The sequence below is a fragment of the Bubalus kerabau genome, chromosome 18, assembly GCF_029407905.1.
Source record: "Bubalus kerabau isolate K-KA32 ecotype Philippines breed swamp buffalo chromosome 18, PCC_UOA_SB_1v2, whole genome shotgun sequence".
In the NCBI taxonomy this organism is placed as follows: Eukaryota; Metazoa; Chordata; class Mammalia; order Artiodactyla; family Bovidae; genus Bubalus; species Bubalus kerabau.
Genome location: NC_073641.1, coordinates 52,254,381 through 52,268,283, shown reverse-complemented (window position 1 = coordinate 52,268,283; position 13,903 = coordinate 52,254,381). Strand labels below are relative to the sequence as shown.

The window sequence follows — 13,903 nt, the reverse complement described above, 5'->3', positions numbered from 1 at the left end:
AACTATTTTCTGCAGTGAGTTTTCCTTAATTTTAAAGATTTTTGAACATGAACATGTACCTCTAAAAAGACTACAGAATTAGCAGAAAGTAGATATGAAAAGGAAGCAATCACCATATTGGAAACATAAAACAGATTTATAACTGAGGTAGCATTTTTAAAATGTATGGACTGATTCAACATCTACCTGTCTCTCTGTGTCTGCAGGCATGAGTGTGTATAACATCAGGGAACAAGAGTAGATGGTTAGTATGAGTTTTATTTGAAGGATGCTTAATTGAGGGGGGAGGGAGATGGAGAAAACGTCTGCCATTCTGTTTAAGATGCTCAGATAAACTTTGAATAAGCTGTTGATAGTCTCATGAGGAAATGGACCCTTAGCTGAAATTTCATATGCTTGGCAAAAATAATAATTCATCTACAGTTGTCAGGCATAAAACTTCACAGACTTATCCACTAAGATTTCCTGTAATGATTCAGAAATCTACAGACACAGGGGAAGGGGCTTGACAAATTATTTGGGTGTGATAACATGATCCACATGAATGGTAGGGGATAATAGGCAACTTAACTCACTGCAAATCAAACAGCTCCATGATCCATCATTAACCTAAGGGAGCCTTCACTTTATTGAAGTAGCCCACTAAATGAACAGGTCACCACCTATTTAAAAGCTCAGAGATTTGTTAATGTTCCAAGGATTTACAGTCTATTAGATCAGATGACCAGAACTATAGGCACTTCGGAGAGCTAACATGCTTTGGTGTGTGTGTATAAATATTTTAAAGAAGATTTTTTAAAATTGATTTAAACAGGGCACGCTACATTTGTGACATTAGGCTGTATAAATGTGCACATGTCACGTTGAAAAGAAAAATGAAAAAGGATTCTGTAGAGAGATACTCCAGGAGCAGAAATAAGTTTCCACTCTAAGCCGACTTTCATAATGCAATTAACTCCATTAGAGAGAATGGAATGAATACTGTTCAAATAAAGACAATGCAGTTAGCAGCAGCAATTCAAGAAGAATTAGCAATGCCCTTCTGAAGAGAGCTACCGAATTAAACCTTGGTGGGTTTTAAGATTAAGCCATTTAATTGTTACTTCAGGAGCTCTGGACTTTGCATAGACAGGAGTCCAGGTGTTAACACTGATTCTTCTCTGTTCTCTACAGATAACAAAACTGAATCTCAGAGCCAATTAAGAAAAATCTTTACAGTCCTTATTTCCCCCTTTTTAGTGTATTTTGGGAGGTTTATTTTAATGGTAGGCACCATGGGGAATTAGGGACATCATACACAATGAGATGGTATTGAATCTTGAGGTGAAAAGATAACTAGTGTTTGCCCAAATTAATCTGTCTTAACTTTAAAACCATTTTTTTGGTAGGCTGACACTCAAATTCTGCCCTTTTTATTTCTTAAATCATTTTAATAAGAGAACACTGCTTCAGTACCAAATACTAATACAAATGGCATGATTAGTTAGCAATAACTATATTCATGGATCAGATTATATGCATAATTACAATAAAAAGTCACATAATTCATTAATTGTCTCACTTTTCTCCCTAAATATAACCACTCTTAACATATCATATGCAAATTGCTCAGAATCCTGTTATATGTATCTGTATGTTTAGGTGAATGTGTATCCATTCTATCATTCATTCATTCAGTAATTCAAACAAATAATTACTGAGGGCTTCTAAGTGCCAGGTACTTCTGTAGGCCTTTCTTCATGGGCCTTGTGGTTTATTTTGGAAGATGGATAACATAATGCAGCATGATGTAAGTTGAAGCAGGTCTGGTTTAAATAAAATTAAATAGATAATGGGTAGAGAGAATTCTGGAGAATGAAGTTGTATTAATAGACTAGTTATAGCACTTAAGCAAGAATATTTAAACTGAGATCTACATGAATTAAAAGGGGAAGCTGGGTAACTGCCAAGTCCCTCTGGCAGGGATAAACTGGGCATAATGAGAAAGAAAACTGAGGGACTAGGCCAGATATTGGCTTTAAACTATGAAAGTACCTTGACCATGACATTGGAGGGTTTACATCCGGCTAGTATGCAATGAATTGTTAGAGGAGGGAGCTAACAGTAGAAGCAATCTTTTTCAAAGACCAGTTTCAAGCCAAAGATAACATAAGTTGAATCAAAGGTAACTATGGTGGAGCTGAGAAGTGACTGGATGAAAGACATATTTGGACAATAAAGCTATGAAGCCAGTAGACTCAACTGTGGCACTAATTATGGAAAAGGCAAGGTCTCAGGGTTGATCCCAAGTTCTTTAAAAACTAAATGAATAATTATATAGTTTACTAGAATGAAGAAAAACTTTAAAGTTACTATATTTAGGTTGTGGTAAGAATGGGCAAAAATCATGAGTTTGAGTTTTGAAAAAGCTGGGTTCAAAAAAAAAAGATGTTGATATGGACTAAACTTGTGATCCTCTTCCCACATTCAGGGACCAGATGTGTTGAATTGCTAACCCTCAATATAATGGTATTTAGAGATACGGCCTTTGGGAGGAAATAAAGGTTAGATGAGGTCATAATGGGGTTTCCCTGGTAGCTCAGCTGGTAAAGAATCTACCTGCAATGCAGGAAACCCTGGTTCGATTCCTGGGTTAGGAAGATCCCCTGGAGAGGGGAATGGGCATCCACTCCAGTATCCTGGCCTAGAGAATTCCATGGACAGAGAAGTCTGGGGCTACAATCCATGTGGTCACAAAGAGTCAGTCACAACTGAGCAACTAACACTTTCACTTTGAAGAAACACCAGCGAGTTTGTTCACTCTCTTTCTTTGTCAATATCAAGAAGTCATGTGAGTACACAGCAAAAAGACATCTATGTGCAAACTAGAAACTCTCACCAGGAACCTAATTAGCCAGCCCCTTAATCTTGAACTTTCTACCTTCCAGAATTGTGAGAAAATAAGTTTCTGTTGTTTAAGTCACCCAATCTATGGTATTTTGTTCTAGCTGCCTAAGCAGACTAATATAGATATGCAAGTGGAAATACTAAGTAGGCGTTCTTAGAGACTAGAGACTAGAAACTGATGCTCAGCATAGGCATTGGAGACAAAGATACCCATCTGGAAAGGGGCATTCAAATGATATTTAAACCTGAGCTGTTACTAAACAAGATTACTCTTGAGTGCATTTCTAGATAGAGAGGTGAGTGGGCCTTGGACTGGGTCCTGGGAAATTCTGATAGTATCTATTTATAGGGCTTCCCCAGTGGCTCAGTAGTAGAGAATCTGCCTGCCAATGCAAGAGATGTGGGTCCAATCCCTGGGTCAGGAAGATTCCCCTGAAGAAGGAAATGACAACCCACTCCAGTATTCTTGCCTGGGAAATCCCATGGACAGAGGGGCCTGATGGACTACAATCCAAAGGGGTTGCAAAGAGTCAGACATAGCTCAGCTACTAAACAACAACAAATCTACTTACAGCTAACACTTGAGCAACATGGGATTAAACTTCAAGGGTCCACTTATGTGCACATTTCTTTCAATAGTAAATATTACATGGTGTGCGATTGGTTGCATCCACAGGTACAAAACCGTTGATACAGAAGAACAGAGAATGTAGAGGGCTGACTACGAAACATAGGCAGGTTTTCCGCTGTGTGAAGGATCAATACCCCTAACATCTGTGTTACCTGTGATGTCCAAGGGATGACTGTATAAGTCTGAAGACAGAGAACTCACCAAAGGAAAGTAAGAAGCAGCAGCAGTCAGGGAGAAAATAATAAAATCATAAGGCAAGGAAAAGCACCTGTAAATTTCTACAGAATATAATCTGAGTATTGGAGTTGTTGGGTTTTAAATTTTGATGGATACTGCCAAATTTTTTCCTAAAAGATTTTGCATTTTATAATCCAGCCCAAACTCTATGAGGTGGGCCTTTTCTTCTGTGGTGTGATTGTGTATTTTGAACATGCCTGACTTTAGTTTTTGTTTTTCAAAAGTAATGCCTGTTTACCACTATCACTGTGTGGAGGTGTGTGCAAACTTCTGGGCTTTGGCAGATTACACACCATAAATTATCATGTATACTTTTGTTTCCTTCATTACTAGTGTTATATAACCATAGGCATATACTATTCCTTGTGAAATACTGAGATTTGATGGTTGTACAGGATAAATATATTAATTCTGCTGTTTAAGATGTATATTATTTATATTTAGTATACATAGATATTCACTGTATATGCAAGATTACTTGACATAACTCTAGTTCAGGCTGCAACAGCTAAACTTCTAACACTGAACTCTCTTCTATGTGAGGATCTTATATAGTGGCGACCTTTTAGAAAACAGTTTAGCAAATACTACATGCGAATTAAGATAACTAGATGTTTCTCTGTGAGACACTCATTTACTTCAAAAAAATCATTCTGGGCTTCCCATTCCTGACTAGGTAAACATATAATATAATATCTTGCCAAGAGTTTGTTTTTCACATTTCACTCACTATCCTATTGCCACTAATTAGAGAAAATAGAGTTTGAGTACATTTTTTGCTTTTAAATCTGCCTGAAATCACATCCCTGGACTAATGGCTATGCTTCATGGAAGTAAATATTGACTCACAAAGTGGTAGGAGGACAATTTCAATTGGGATCTATTGTTAGTTGCTTGTTACTTGAAACATTCCTATGCACTTTCCTGAGAAACAGTTGTAAATGCATCATGCAATTCAGTTCCTATGATAGCACATTTTTTTTTCCCCAAGGGCAGCACAGAGTCTGTGTGTGTGCATCTGTGTGTGCTCAGTTGTGTCCGACTCTTTGTGATCCCATGGACTATGGCCCGCCAGGAACCTCTTTCCATGGAATTCTCCAGGAAAGAATACTGGAGTGGGTTGCCATTTCCTTCTCCAGGGGATCTTCCCAACCCAGGGATCGAACCTGTGTCTCTTGCATCTCCTGCCTTGGCAGGCAGATTGTTTACCACTGTGCACCTGGAAAGTACAGAATAGAGGCTCCATTCAGTTCAGTTGCTTAGTCATGTCCAACTCTTTGTGACCCCATGGGCTGCAGCAGACCAGGCTTCTCTGTCCATCACCAACTCCCGGAGTTTACTCAAACTCATGTCCGTTGAGTCAGTGGTTGCATCTAACCATCTCATCCTCTGTCATCCCCTTCTCCTCTTGCCTTCAATCTTGCCCAGCATCAGGGTCTTTCCAAATGAGTCAGTTATTTCACATCAGGTGGCCAAAGTATTGGAGTTTCAGCTTCAGCATCAGTCCTTCCAATGAATATTCAGGACTGATTTCCTTTAGGATGGACTGGTTGGATCTCCTTGAATAGTCTATCAGAGGGCAGATAGAATAGAGGCTACTAACATCAGTTCCCTATAGTTAATGTTTCTCAACATTTACCAAGCATTTGTATCTCTTTCAGTTGCACTTTAAAGTATTACTTTGGATAAATTAATTAGCATCACATTTTGGATATTTCTCAACAATCCTTTTTAACATTTAAGATATCATTTTAATAAATGCTGAAATGTCAGAATTATTATTTGATGTTTCATTTGAATTATTTGTGAACATTATTTCACTTGCATTATTAAAATTAAATACATCTTTTAATTGCAGCTTTCACCTGAGCCTTGCATAGTATACATTTTCATCTTCTCTATGTTGGTTCACAAACTCAGGAACTTCTCAGGTGAAATCTGAAACTGGCCCTATAAAGGGAGGCCAACGAAAGATGAAGAAAAAGGCAGACATTCCAGATTGGCAGGTGTCAGGTTTAATACGCAACAGAACATATACAAAGTTTGTCTTGAGTAGCAGCAAGACAAGCACATCTCTGCATCTACCCACCAGAATCTTAAATTTATATAAAGAGGCCTTAAGGAGCCTTTGGGGCTTCCCAGGTGGTGCTAGTTAAGAGCCTGCCTGCCAATACCAAAAACAGGAGATGCAGATTTAATCCCTGGGTCAGGAAGACCCCCTGGAGGAGGGCAAGGCAACCCACTCCAGTATTCTTGCCTAGAGAACTCCATGGACAGTGAAGCCTGGTAAGCTATATTTCATAGCATCACATAGAGGTGGACATGACTGAAATGACTTAGCACATGGCACTTAAGGGGGTTTCGTCATGTATTCAGTCCAGATGGCCTCAACAACCTTACTCTCTAAAGGCTGCATCCTTGAAAGAGGTCCTAGTGGGGGAATGGTGGGCGCGACTACATTTCAAGGATAGGGGAGAGATGAGGAGCCTCCAATTGCCCAATCCAGCTCAGGGTAATCATCAATCATATCCTGTTTATGACTCTTTCAATTCTAAAGCCTTGATCCTTTATTTCCTTTCTTTCTAAAGATTTCTACCTCATCTATTTACATGCTCAAATATCTATAAAAAGACAAGCCCACAAATTTCCTGGGACTCTGTACTCTCTCTAGCTACCTCCTATTCTCTTTTTATTCAATTATTATAAGTCATGTTCAACTCTTTGTGATCCCATGGGCTTTAGCATGCCAGGTTTCTCTGCCCTCTACTATCTCCTGGAGTTTGCTCAAATTCATGTCCATTAAGCTGATGATGCTGTCTAACCATCTCATCCTCTGCCACCCCTATATGGCAAACCATTCTAGTATTCTTGCCTGCTAAATCCCATGGACAGAGGAGCCTGGTGGGTTATAATCCATGGGTTTGCAAAAGAGTCAGACTCAACTTATCAACTCAACAACCCCTCTCACCTATATCAATTTATGGATCAAATATTATTTTCTCATAAAGCCAACTCTGATTACTCTGTATACAGCCGAAAACTTACCCACACACCAACCATCCCTGATATTCATTCTCTTCTTTGCTTGACTTCCAACCCTTTTGAAATACAGTGGTAAAAGTTTCATTACAAGCTAAACCCCATTGATTCTTTAAACTACCAGAAACATCCATGCCTGTCTATTGAAAGCACGCTTGCCAAAAATAAAAGGATTTTTTAAATTTAGGTGACCTGAAAACTGCTTCTAGCCCAACATGCTAAGTGAATTCCATGACATAAAAAGGCCTGGTCACTGTATGCTTTCCTTTAACCCAGCAGGCCAGCTCTGACTATAGTTAATCTCCACCAAGCTAGCATGTTATAATTTAAAAGGAAGTTTAAAAGGAGAAAGACTTGACTGTTGGTTAGTATCGTCTATGTAGTAATATACTAAATCAAGAGAAGCAACCAAGAATCAAAAAGATAAGTGGCTTCCCTGATGGCTCAGAGGTAAGCCTCTGTCTGCTATGCAGGAGACCTGGGTTCGATACCTGGGTCGGGAAGATCCCCTGGAGAAGGAAATGGCAACCCACTCCAGTATTCTTGCCTGGAGAATCCCATGGACGGAGGAGCCTGGTGGGCTACAGTCCAGGGGGTCACAAAGAGTTGCACACGACTGAGTGACTTCACTTTCACTTTCTTTCCTAAATGCCTAGAGAATAATCTCAAAATTTGCATTCAAACAATTGGCTTACTCTCAAGTTTTCAACTTTCACATCATGCAGATAATAAATCATGACTCTCATCTGTACCTGGAAAAAATATACAATAATTTTTCAGCAAATAGGAGTTATAAAATTCATTGATTATAGGGCACATTTAAGGTGTAATCCATTATACTCATGGGCTTCCCAGGTGGAACAGTAGTAAAGAATCTGCTTGCCAATACAGGAGACACAGGAGATTTGGACTTGATTCCTGGGTTGGGAGGAAAGATCTCCTGGAATAGGAAATGGCAACCCACTCAAGTATTCTTGCCTGGGAAATTCCATGGACAGAGGAGCCTGGCAGGTTACTCTACTCCATAGAATCACATAGTTAGACACGACTGAGCATACATGCAAATACACTTGTAACTAGCTTCTTACTTTATGGGTAAGTTTGTATTCACAACTTATGCCCTAAAGTTTGACTGCATCTTTGGTACTTAGAACTAAATATGTGTCATTCAGCCATTTGTCCACTTAAGTTTAGCAGTTGATATGTAAGTCTGGCATTTCTGTAATGAGTGTCTGCACACAGATTAGGGTTCACCTGCTCTCACTAGAATCTTTTCACATATATGCATGAGATGTACATATTTTAAGAAAAAGTTTACATTATTCAAGTGAAACACCACTTATATATAAGGTAATATAAATAATTTATAGAATAATAACTGATGTTCAAAAAGAAGGGCTATGAAAGATAACCACAACCCTTCAGTAAAAAATAAATAAATAACTGAAGCACACTGAAGATTTAATTCATCCTTTAACACCATAAGATATAGGGCTTCCCAGGTGGCACTAGTGGTAAAGAATCTGCCTGCCAAGGCAGGAGACACAAGAGACAGTTTTGATCTCTACGTCAGGAAGATCCCCTAGAGTAGGAAATGGCAACACATTTATGTATTCTTGCCTGGATAATTCCATAGAGAGAGGAGCCTGGCAGCCTACCATCCATGGAGCCGCAAAGAGTCAGACATGAGTGCACACACACACACACACACACAAACAAGATTTAATATGATAGAGTTTAGAAACTTCAGTGAATTTAAATTTATAAAAATAGTAAACATAAGTACTGTTTTCAACAGTTTCTGTGTGTGAATGTGTAAGTCGCTGAGTCATGTCTGACTCTTCATGACCCCACAGACTGTAGACCACAAGTCTCCTCTGCCCGTGGAATACTCCAGGCAAAAATACTGCAGTGGGCAGTCATTCCTTTCGCTAGGGGATCTTCCCAACTCAGGAACTGAGCCCAAGCTCCTGCATTGCAGGCAAATTCTTGCAGGGAGCCACCAGGGAAGCTCTTCCATAGTTTGACATGTGTGCATTAAATTAAGTGATTAAATTAAGTAATAATTGGTAAGTGAATAAATGCATTCTTAGAACATTTATCAGGGATCTCACAAAAGTAGAATAATATTACATGAATGTCACCTGTTAATTTTTCAGTATCATTAATGTGGAAAAAATGTTATCCCATATTATTAGTCATCTATCATGTGATGCTTAAAAAAAAAAAACTTTGAAAAACCACTATTTTATTCAACATAGGGAGCATTATTCATATTCACACAAACATATTTCCCTTCTGAAATCTGATGATGATATATCATACTTTAATATGATAATTCAGAAAAAAAAACAAAAAACAAAAAAACGCATTGCCTTAAAGCCAAAAGTTAAAATGCTTTTAAAAGCTGTAAGAGTGCAAATTGTTCAATTATATATTAGTAAAGTAAAAAGAATATTCCCATTGAAAATCATAAATTTTCATTCCTTAAATAAGTTTACCTTCATATAAGTTGTCCCTATTCATAAAAACTCTGTATTTAACAAGAAGGATGAAATAATTCCCACCTAATAGTTTAATATAGATAGAATCACCATTTGGTGCCACATTATAAGCAAAATTTTATCTATTCCTGTGGTAACACCAACATAGTAATAAAGGACGTAGTTAGTTTAAAAACTTATAATCTGTCAAAAGATGAAAAGAGTAGAATCATACCTTAAAGGAGACATATATAATCATCCTTTCCCTTCAGGAGTAAAAAGACATTTACAACAACACTACTAGTAGGCTATTTTTATTATACAAGTTCTTAGATTTGATATTTACATGAAACATGCCTCACTTCTGAGGAACAGTATCACTCTACCCACCTTCCTATCGTAATTGTTAGATTTAATGACATGACATCTAAATGGCATAGGTGTGAAAACAGTACTGCTTCACATTTCGCATAAGAACAGCTTAAGCAGACTATTTGCAGTTCTATTTCATCAGCAACAGTGATTTGAGGTTCACAACAGTGTATTTTAAGGAGGAGGAGTGACATATTTTTACCAATCACAAAATGATAAATGATTGATTTCAACCAGGATCACAGACTATTACATGAATCACATTTCTGCCAAAATATCAGCTGCAAAAGATGCTAAGTCTAAGGAGATCAGTTCTGTGCCCCATCCTTTAAAGATGCAATCAGACTGAGGTATAAGTGTGTCACGTGAAGCATTAACAGGGATTTTCCCCCATAAACTGAGGAGTGTTTTTGCTGTGATAAGAAGTTAATATGCATCATCCCATATGTAGGACAAATGACACCCACCTTCCCATAATAATTCCGCTCTTCTCATGGGAATTATCTAAAATGATCACATCACTAAGCTGATCAGTGGAAGGAATGAGGTCCAGTAGGGAAAAAAGCATTCTTGGCTTGAAAAATTCCCCCTACTGCTTGAAAATGGTATACAGCAGTAGAAGTTAAGAATCTAGAAACCGGAGATTTGCTGAACACAACAGAAAAGAAAATGGAACTTTTTTTCTTTTTTTAATGGGGTAGGAGCTTAACATTGGCAGGGTTATCCTTGGACGTTAGTGTTCAAAGTAAGAGGTGGTATTATTAGAGGGAAAATGCATTATATTCTGGAATTAAATTTTTAAATGAATATGAAAACTCTTTTTACTCCAGTAGTTTCTATGGCAGGTGGAGGAATGGTCCCTAGATTTTGTTACTGAACCAGCTGACATGCTGATTAGTGGAAAGCTCCTATTTTGTTTATGGTTATGCTCTTGAGCATTCTAAAACAATTCATCAAGCAATTTCTATGGCTTAGGTAGAGTAACCATCTACCTTTTGATTCTGTAGAGACCTTCTCCTGGCATCATGGAAATATTTATAATAAAATGGACTCATTTAAAGTCCTTTTTAGAAATCATAATGAAGACATAACTTAAAATGATTGGGATAATTTAATGAATAAGTGATGCTACTGAAGGATGAGGCTCCATATTTCTGGCAGCTGCATACCTAATACTATTTGACAGTTCTAAAAATGACCAGGTATGCTGAGAAGATTGAACAAACTCATACCTGCTTGGCATGGTTGGGATTTTCATGTTTTGGTCATGTATAGTGTAATTCAAAACCGTAAGCATATTTTCAGAATTTACTCTATTTTTTTTTTTTCCCCAGTCAGGATGTAAGGTAATTTTCTAGCTGAGCAATTTGTGAATGAGCTTCACAATACATGATGAGAAACTGAAAATCATCTCAATGGTCACAGGATCAGCCAAAAGTATGTCAGTTCCCTCTCCCGAGAGAACAGAGAATATGTCTATAGGATAGGGAATATCAAGCACTCTGGACTACAAAGGCTCTGAAATCATGTAATTCAGATAGAAAAAGACACAAATAAGGATCTGTAAAAGGAAGAAAATATTTATAAAATGCAAATGGTCTCTTTAAAACTGATTTACTTACATGTACTATATTAATACATATTCCTTATATTTTAAATGGACCCCCAAATGATTAATATCATTAAGATAATTATGAAATGCCTATTATGTAAGCCACAGCAGATTTAGTAATCCGTACCTCTTCAACTTGTCCCAAATTAGTTTTGTGGTAGGAAACTCAAATAGCTATATACAAAAAGACCAGTCATTGAAACATTTACATTGTTTTACAGTCGTTTCAGTTTTAATGAAGAATGAAGTTTAAAATCAGTGGAGAAGGAGGTAGGGCTATTATTGTATTTTAATAAAAATCAGTTGAGGCATTTTCAGAAGCCGTTTGAAAATAAAGCATTAATGATTGTGTAAAAGAGATATTAATAAAGCCATTTATGATATAAACAGTTGAACACCTAGCATTTTTTTTCCCCACACGAAAATTTAGAAAAGCAAAGTAAGGTATCTTAGTGGCTAAAACACTTCTTTCCCTCTCTTTGTAATTTAACCCCTCGTTCTGCAGAGGAGAGACTTGTTTAGAACTTACCGAAGTTTCCCAAAGCAAAAACCACGCACCGGTTCCTAATTCAGATGCTAGATCTGTGGGCAGCCTCCCTCCTTCAGCTTCTGATTACGCTAGACAACACTTTATTAATCATGTATGAATTTCTGCGCGTGTACCCTGAAGCGAACACACACTCTGCAATCTCCATCACCAAAAGAAAAAAGAAGAAGACGCCTTACCTGATGGCAGAAACGGCGGCTGCAGGATCAGTAGCGGAAAGAGCAGCAGCCGTACGTATGCAACAAGCCAGGCTTTGCAACGAAGGTGAGATCTCGCTCTCGCTCTCGCTTTCTCGCTTCCTCTCTTTATCTCTCTCTATCTTACTCTCCCAAATCACTGTAGCAGCAAACTGCGTTGCATTGTTTCCCCTTTCAGTCACAAAAGGCCCTCCAAACCGGGCAGCTAGGAGAAACACCACTTTCTTCCTGGAAGCGGCTTCCTCTCTTCTCAGAAACGCCTGGACCCCTCTCTGTGGCTCCCTCCACGTTTACCCTTCAGATCAATGATGCTCGCGGAGCGGCTGGAGCTCAGCTGCAGCGCCGAGCGGCCAGCCAATGGGGGCCCAGGATTCCCTCCCAGTCATCTCCCCGCCCTCAAAACAAAACACAGCGTGCCTTTGACACAGCACCGAGTTGTGAAAAGTCACTGAATCCTATGTTTGAAATCTATCTCGGTTGTTCTTTTTTTCCCCCTAGCGTTCATTGCATCCAGGTTCTAGGGAATCGAACGAAGCTCGCAGAACACTCATTCAAATCAGCTTAGTGGAGGGGGAACATGGGGCACGGAGAGAGTGAGGGCACTGGGTTAGTTAGCTCTGGCGCTTTGGCGGGTGTTTGAGGACCATTCACAATCAGAGGAGTGACGATCAGCTGGGAGGCAAAAGGCTTAGGTTTCTAGTACTCACTGCCCTCAGTGACCTGATTCTTTCCTTTTTGTGGCACCAGAAAATAAAGTCCATTTTACCTGAAAGTTGGCTCATTCTCTAAATATTTTCTAAACAAGAATGAGCTTCTTATTAATGATAGCAACCTTATTCATGTCCTTTCTACTAGTTCATTTACCTGTTTCCATTCTCATAGATCTTGGTCCGGATCCTGTGAGGTACTAAAAACTGTTCATTCTACTTTAATTTTGGTGTAGTTAAATATGGGAAGATTTTTTTGTTTTTAATTGACATTAACTTCTCTACCTGGGGGAATTTTTTTATTTAGTGATAAATTGCAACTTTATTGAATACTATAATGAGAAAAATCTTAGAAAGAGGAGTAACACGATTGAAAACAATAATGTGACTTCTCCCAAAACCCCAAAAGCACAATGCCTGCTTTATCTGTGATGATCTTTCTTTACATTTCTGTGAGCTTACAACCTTGGGAATTCCCCAGGGGGAGAACTTAAAACTGGTCTCCGGACACAGAGTGCAAAGAGGGACTAAAAAAGAGTCTGGACACTCCAGGGGTAAGTGCCATTGTAATAAGCAAAGAAACCTATATACAAGGTTAGCCTTTGGTGGCTGAAAGACAAATTTACACACTTGCCCACCAGAATCCTCTAAGTTTTTACAGAGGCTTTAGCAGGCTTTGATCATATACACAGTCCAGATGGTTTCAACAACTCTGTCAGTATTAGTCTGTCAAGGCTGTATCCTTGAAGTGGATCCTAGGGCCAGGAATAGTGTGCCAAATATATATCCCAAGGGCAGGGGAGGGGTGTAAGGGGCTTCTGATTATTATTAGCAGGTAGGTTAGCACGCAGTCATGCACTTTTGACCTACTCCAACAATTTCACTATTGATGTGCTAACTGCTGAATAGAAATTTGCTTCAACAAGTTTATGGGGAATCATTTTTTCTCTAAGAATCTAAGTCACTTTATCATTTATACATCAGGAATGCAGCAAAATGGGAGCTAGTCATTTAATCTAAGTATGTAAAAAATCTCAATTTAACATTGGGATTTTGTACATAATGTCTTTGGTGTTTTAAAAATATGTATAACTACAAATCGATAGCTAGAACAACTATACAAATAATAATGTCTTTTCAGTGTCACTATTAAATAAGAATAAAATGAATGTGTCTCTCTGAGATCTTTTGT

At 38.3% G+C, this 13,903-nt stretch overlaps 1 long non-coding RNA gene across 1 annotated transcript in view; it reads right to left on the bottom strand.

Annotated features, from left to right (window-relative positions):
• LOC129632782 (uncharacterized) overlaps nt 1–13,488 on the bottom strand; it is a 141,967-nt gene extending 128,479 nt beyond the window's left edge. The window contains exon 1 of the long non-coding RNA XR_008704664.1: nt 11,987–13,488. This is a non-coding gene — a long non-coding RNA (uncharacterized LOC129632782). The remainder of the gene's footprint in view (nt 1–11,986) is intronic.
• Between the last annotated feature and the right edge of the window lie 415 nt (nt 13,489–13,903).